Consider the following 6647-nt stretch of genomic DNA (forward strand, 5'->3'; position numbering starts at 1 on the left):
GTTCCGCCACGTTCCCCGGCAAGTCCCACGTTCCGGCTCCCGTTTCCGCGTTCCGGGCACGCGTTGAGCTTCGGACCGGCGTTCCGGCGTTCCAAGAAGGCGGAACGCCGTTCCGCGGTAACTATGGAATCATAGGCCCATAAAACTGTCCATAAGCTGATATGGCTGAGATACAATACCCCATGGCAATAGCAAGTGCCCAATGGCTCAAGTACATAGCCCATTACTGCAACAAGTGTCCAATGGTCGTCCATGTATAACCAATCAAAAAAGACAAATGCTCAATGCTTGAAAATCATAGTACAATGGTCAAATACCCTTGCCTCCAATATTCTTTCACGATGGAAGCCTTCAAAACAGTCCCCCCAATAGCCAGTATACTTCATGGGCAACCTGAGAGAGAGAGAGAGAGAGAGAGAGAGAGAGAGAGAGCTAGGATAGCATGTAGAGGTGGTAGAGAGCCTGCACAAATGAAGAGAGAGGGCTCCAATTTATATATTTGGGGCTCTCATAAGCTAGAATAGCAAGTAACAGCTATAATGACATGTGGAGAGTTGAGGTGTCAAGTGTGAGACGTTTGCTCCACAATCTTGCCACATGTCCCAATTTAAGGGATGGTCCCTTCATAAACCTCGTCTCTAAAAATATCTCAACTCATAGACATTCTATCAAAGGTGCTTCGGCAAGTCTCCCCATTTGCTTAGCTTACGGACGTACTAACACTAACGGAATTTCCATTAAGGGTTGTCCAAAAATAGTAATCATGATAGATTTTGGCATGTGTTCCTTTGTATTCCATAGAAATAAATGCGAGTACCATATGTAGAAACATGTTTCAATGCTAGATATCTCCCAAATCCTCGAGAGCTTTCCATACATGCTTTCTTGAGCTCCAATGCCCATTTCTATGTCCAAGAAACCATTTAGACACTTGATCTTTTGTACTTGATAATCCCCCATTCCTAAGCTTGTACTTAGACGTCTTGGAGTCCACCAAACCCCTCTCAAAATGTTTGAGCTCGTGGCAAGCACCTCAATAATATTACAATGATCTAGCACAATAGGCCTAACAAACACATGAATGCGGCCACGTACTCAACCTCTGAGTTGGCCAACAGGTAGAAGCATGCCCACATCACAATCAAAAGAGCGTACACATGACAAGGGAAGAGATTCATCCCTATCAGTCACAAGAAACATTTCGTTTGTTTGTTGTTTCAAAGATCTCATTTTGTTTTGGATCTTGATCATGAATTGCCAAAGTTTCAAAATTCAATCAAGTCGCAATGTGACAACACTCTTGCTTATTTGAGGTGTGCAAAGCTTGCAATGTACGCCAAAAAGCATTTCATTCATTTCCAAACATTTACTGCAAGAATAGTTTCATAAAATTTTGTAGCTAAGAAACACGATTTCATGTGGCTATGCTCCACCTATATGTCGTACATCTTCAAATCTTATATTTGGTAATGGAACTAGGGTTAAAACTCAAGTCAGACTGGATGTTATTTTGGAACCCATTGTGAGCCTGATTCTACATCTGTTGGATCTGGTTCCAACCAAGTTTCAATCCCACAATGAGGTCACCACTGTGGATACCTCATAAGATAAAGACCTCAAGAGACTTGCCCAGCTCTACCATATTTGCCTCCCTAAGATACTCCGCCTAGAATTAGCGTTCAGCTGCCATAAACTCTTGCACCACTACTGTCATCACCTCCTCAACAAACCATATGTCTCGAGGCAATGAGCCAAAGCCACATTAATAGCGACTCCCTATGACCATCATCAGCATCATAAACACATCAATTATCAAGAAAGGCACCTGCATCATCCACACACATTTGCATTATCAATGACCACCACATCAAGCAGCACCAAATCCTGTGCAAACCAACTTGATCATCTTGATTCCAAGGGCATTCTTTTGAAATGGCATGTATATCCAGTTGAGAAGTCATAAAAGCATGGAAAGAATGAAACTCATGCGACTGTGAGCCGACGACCCTGGGGTGCTACTTGCCATTGTACTAGAAAGAAGTATTCTTTTGCAAGAAGCCGTTTGAAGAAGTTGTTTGCAAGAAAAGGTAACGCATGCATTATTTAGTTCACTTAATCTAGATCAGAAAATTTTATTGTTCTCCTAAAAGGGGAGAAAAGCAGCTCAAAGAAAGTGGCACATGCCAGATAACCTTGCAGATGAAAGTTGGGAGCAGTATTTAGGCAAGCCCCACCCAAAAGAAAAAAAAGAGAGAGAGCCACACACACCTTTGAGGTTATTTAACTCGCAAGCTTGAATGCATCGATGAAGAGGCCATAAGAGAAGCCCATCTTGAAGTTGTTGAGGAGGGCGACGGAGAAGGTGGGGCGAGGGCGGGTGTAGTAGAAGCGGGTAACGTACTCGGTGAAGAGCACGCAGAGGACGGCGGCGATGACGTCGTTGACGCCCAAGGCCCCGAAGGAGAGGGAGATCGTCTGCGCAACGTAGAACCCGCCCAGCAGTGAGATGCCGCCAAAGAGGGCTCGCCGGAAGGGGCTCCGGTTGAAGTACCCCTGGACGGCCGCCGGAATGAGCCGCACCACATCCACCAGCCTCCTTCGCCCACCCACCTCCTCTCGCAAGGCCCTAACGGGATCCCCTCTTCCGCGCGATCTCATCACTAGCTGCTGATTTTTCATCTTCCTCTTCCAGCGCCCCCACGGCCGCAACGGCAGCTCCGCCGGCGGCGACCATCCGCAGACAACCAACCCCTGCAAGTGCCCCCATGCTTGTGAGGATACACAGCGCATCAGCATGTTCAGCTTTTTGATGCGAGTAGGTACTGAATTGAAATGCCACGAGGTAAATTCAAACCACGGTACCGCGCTATGCTACAGCCGAGGATAGCCATATACTTCCCTCAGCACTAAAAGGCACAGTGAATTGACTAACTCAGGCCCATGGGATCAACGGTGTGGAGGGGCTGGGAGAATCGGGTAGAATCTGGCCATCCAACTATGTAAACTAAGCCTTCATATAGTAAACTCAGCTTGTTTCCTGATGTGGCAGAAATTGGGGTCGAGTTGGTTTTTAATGTGGCTAAAAAGATAAAAACGTGGCAGGAATGCAAGCCAGCTTGGCAGTTTCACGCAACAAGGATTTGGAGGGACCTAGGGAGAGATTTGAATTTAAACCAGAAATAGCAAGGAGAGGAGTGATTGACAGAGCGGTTCAAGAGACAGGGTTTGGGGCATCCAGCAACCATTGAGCAACTATGCAAGGCACCAGGTGCATGCTTGAATTAGAGAGGGATCACACAGCCTGCAAGAGGGCTTGCCTAACATCTTGAGGCTTACCTAATTAAAAGCATAAGAGCATAAGGCCATGGACCTTGTTGAGGCTTCCAATTGGATTCAAGATATAAATCGGGTAAGCTCTCTCTCTCTCCTGCTTTGTCCACGCATCTCTCTCTCTCTCTCTCTCTCTCTCTCTCTCTCTCTCCTTCCTGCGCGCGCTTGTGTCCCTCAACCTTCTGTTCAATTATGTTGATGGCTACAATGAATGCCAACGATGTCTCTATCCCCATTTTGAATGCGATATACATGGTCAACGCAGAGGGCATCCCTTATGTTTCCCTACACTGTTCAACATCATGAGCTTATGTAGGCAAGGCTCCGCATACCTAGCTAGGTGCGGTGGGGGGCAGGGGGCTGCCCCCTGCCCCCCACCGCACCTAGCTAGGTATGCGGAGCCTTGCCTACAAAAGCTCATGATGTCTCTATCCCCATTTTGAATAAGATATGCATGGTCAACACAGAGGCCTTTGAGACCGTGCAACTATTATGTTGGGATAGTAATCCGGCTTGCTTTGTAGGTTCATTGCAATGCAACAATTGCTGCCAACACTACGGACTTGCCAATTGTTGCAATGAATGCAAACAAAGTCTCCATCCCCAATATGAATGAGGTATGCATGGTCAAAAGATAGCTTTCACAAGAAGTTTTGGGCATTTTTCCTTGTTGAAAAGAGGCCCCCTTTCCCTTATGTTTCTCTACAGTGTTCAACATCATGAGCTTCTGTAGGCAAGGCTCTACATACCTAGCTAGGTGCGGTGGGGGGCTAAGTAGCTTTGGCTTTGCTTTGTAGGCTCATTGGAATGTAACAACTCATGCAAACGCTACGAACTTGCCGATGGTGGCTACAATAAATGCAAGCAAGGTCTCTATCCCCAATTTGAATGAGGTATGCATGGTCAAAAGAGAGGGCTTTAAGACCGTGCATCTATCATGTTGGGATAGTAATCTGGCTTTGCTTTGTTGGGATAGTAATCTGGCTTTGCTTTGTAGATTCATTGGACTCAAGCAAACGCTATGGACTTGCCAATGGCTACAATGAATGCTAGCAATGTTTACATCCCCAATCTCAATGAGGTATGCACGGTCAAATGAGAAAGCTTTGAGACCATGCAACTATCATGATGGGATAGTAATGTGGCTTTGTTTTGTAAGTTCACTGGAATGCCAAAACTGATGCAAACGCTATAGACGTGTCCATGGTTACAATGAGTACAAGCAAGGTCATTATCTCGAATCTAAATGAGGTATGCATGGTCAAAAGAGAGGGCTTTAAGACCATGAAGCTATCATGTAGGGATAGTAATTTAGCTTTGCTTTGTAGGTTCAGTGGACTCATACAAATGCTACGAACTTGCCAATGGCTTCAATAAATGCCAGCAAGGTCTCTATCCCCAATTTGAATGAGGTATGCATGGTCAAATGAGAAGAGCTTTGAGACCATGCAACTCTCATGGGAAGATAGTAGTGTGGCTTTGCTTTGTAGGTTCATTGGAATGTCACATCTGATGCAAAAGAATTCAACTTGGAGGTTTTTCAGATAGTACATCGAGCGGTGACACATCAAGCGATGACATGGACATCAATGAGTTCATTCAAGATGAGAAAGTAGTACATGTGATGAGTAAGGGATATGCTTGACCCACATTGCTACATCTTTAGCACCTTTTTCTCTTTTGACAAGGAGAGCTACAAGTTGATGGAAGCAAATCTTCGAGGGGAAATTTTGGTGACCCTTAGTACATTAAAGGCCCATGATGTACAAGGTGTGCTAAATTTGAAGAGGTGGAAGCAGATGAAAGAGGCCTTCTCTCTTACTCCTAGCAATGATAGAGCCATCAATGCATTTTCTTGAAATCACCACCCAACTTAAAGATTGCAGCAATTGAAGATTGGAAGCACATTGTTTGGGCAGCCCATTTCCATCTGGATGATGGAAAACACCTAGGAGAGAAGGACACCATTAGTTCAATCAAGACCCAATGGTGCACAGATCTTCAAAGCCATGGAATCCCAATCAGCTATATCAAAGATTGGATCATTGCTTGTGGATGCCAATTGCATGATAGACATCAACAAGAAGTTGTTTCGGTATGCGCAAGTGGGAAACAAAGAAAAACCTCACTTACAATTATAGTCACAAAAATGTCTCGTGTTCAAGAAGACTTGACTAACATCATGATCAAGCACAAGGTAAGGCTTGTGTTGCTTCGCTCTACTAGGCACACTGGGTCTTCCAAGTGTGTGAAGGAGTACATATGTCATTGAGGGAAAAAGACCCATCGAAGTGGTCATAGCATGTTGCATGGATGACTTGTTTGACATTGGAATATGTCGCCATGTAGCCAAGATGTCCAGAACAAAAGAGAGCTTCCATCTACAAAGATCCTCCCCCCTAGATCGTGTGGTCTTTGGCTACTTCAAGATCCCCAAGGAGGTTCAAATGCGCACCTACCAAATGCATGCTCAAGGTAACATGCTTGATAATTATGACGCATTTGGGAGTCACGGGGCCTCAGGGTATTGTGCTTATTATTAGTTATACATGTTGTTTGCAGGGAAAAGTTCACCTGATGATTGGGTCAGCAATGTATAACGAGGCCCTCCATTTACTGGAGCAAAACAAGGTAGTTTATGCCCTGCAAATTTGACACTATCTATGTTAGAAGTATGCTCTTATGTGTCTTGGACTTGTTACAGGTCCTTTATGTTTAGCCATATAATCCACTAGCGAGAGACGAGGAAAAAAGGCCTTTTGTCCTTATCATTCAAGACAAATGGATGTTGGAGATGGCAATGCATTTTTCACGGCATAATTCTTGGGATGTGGACAGCACATTTAAGACAAATGTTTTTGGTCTACCTCTCTATGCAGCTGTTTTGCCCAATCAAAATGGTGTCGGTCTTCCGATTTGCTGATGATGTGCACAGCTGACGTTGGTAGTAATCAGGAAAGCATAGCTTTGGAGCTTACTTTCAAGATTATCTTTTCAAGAATGTGTGAAACTCACCCTGTTGCCATTGTCATCGACAAAAACCTAGTGCAGTTGTTGCAAGCCATTCAAAAGGTTGTTGATGCGGATCCTTATTGCTGGGCTCATGACCAACAAGGACAACATCAGCTTGTAAACTCCTTTTATGTTAGTTTCATGCCAAGAAGGCGTGGGTAGAAAACCTTTTGCCACAGAGGTGTGTTTATGGCCATGGCCATGTCCATTTTCTTTATATGTTGCGATGTTGGGCATAACGTTTCATTGCTTTGATTGCATTGTAGGTTCCAAAAGACAAGAAAGATGATGTTTATAATGTCTTA

At 44.6% G+C, this 6647-nt stretch overlaps 1 long non-coding RNA gene across 1 annotated transcript; it reads right to left on the bottom strand.

Annotated features, from left to right (window-relative positions):
• Nucleotides 1-1332: 1332 nt before the first annotated feature.
• LOC147622814 (uncharacterized) lies at nucleotides 1333-2860 on the bottom strand. Its single transcript, XR_015269520.1, has 2 exons — nucleotides 2269-2860; nucleotides 1333-1825 (listed from the first exon to the last, which is right to left on the bottom strand). It is a non-coding gene; the product is annotated as an uncharacterized LOC147622814 (long non-coding RNA).
• Nucleotides 2861-6647: the final 3787 nt, after the last annotated feature.

This window comes from Cibotium barometz, chromosome 28, assembly GCF_041138505.1.
Source record: "Cibotium barometz isolate CiBa-2024 chromosome 28, ASM4113850v1, whole genome shotgun sequence".
Lineage (NCBI taxonomy): Eukaryota > Viridiplantae > Streptophyta > Polypodiopsida > Cyatheales > Cibotiaceae > Cibotium > Cibotium barometz.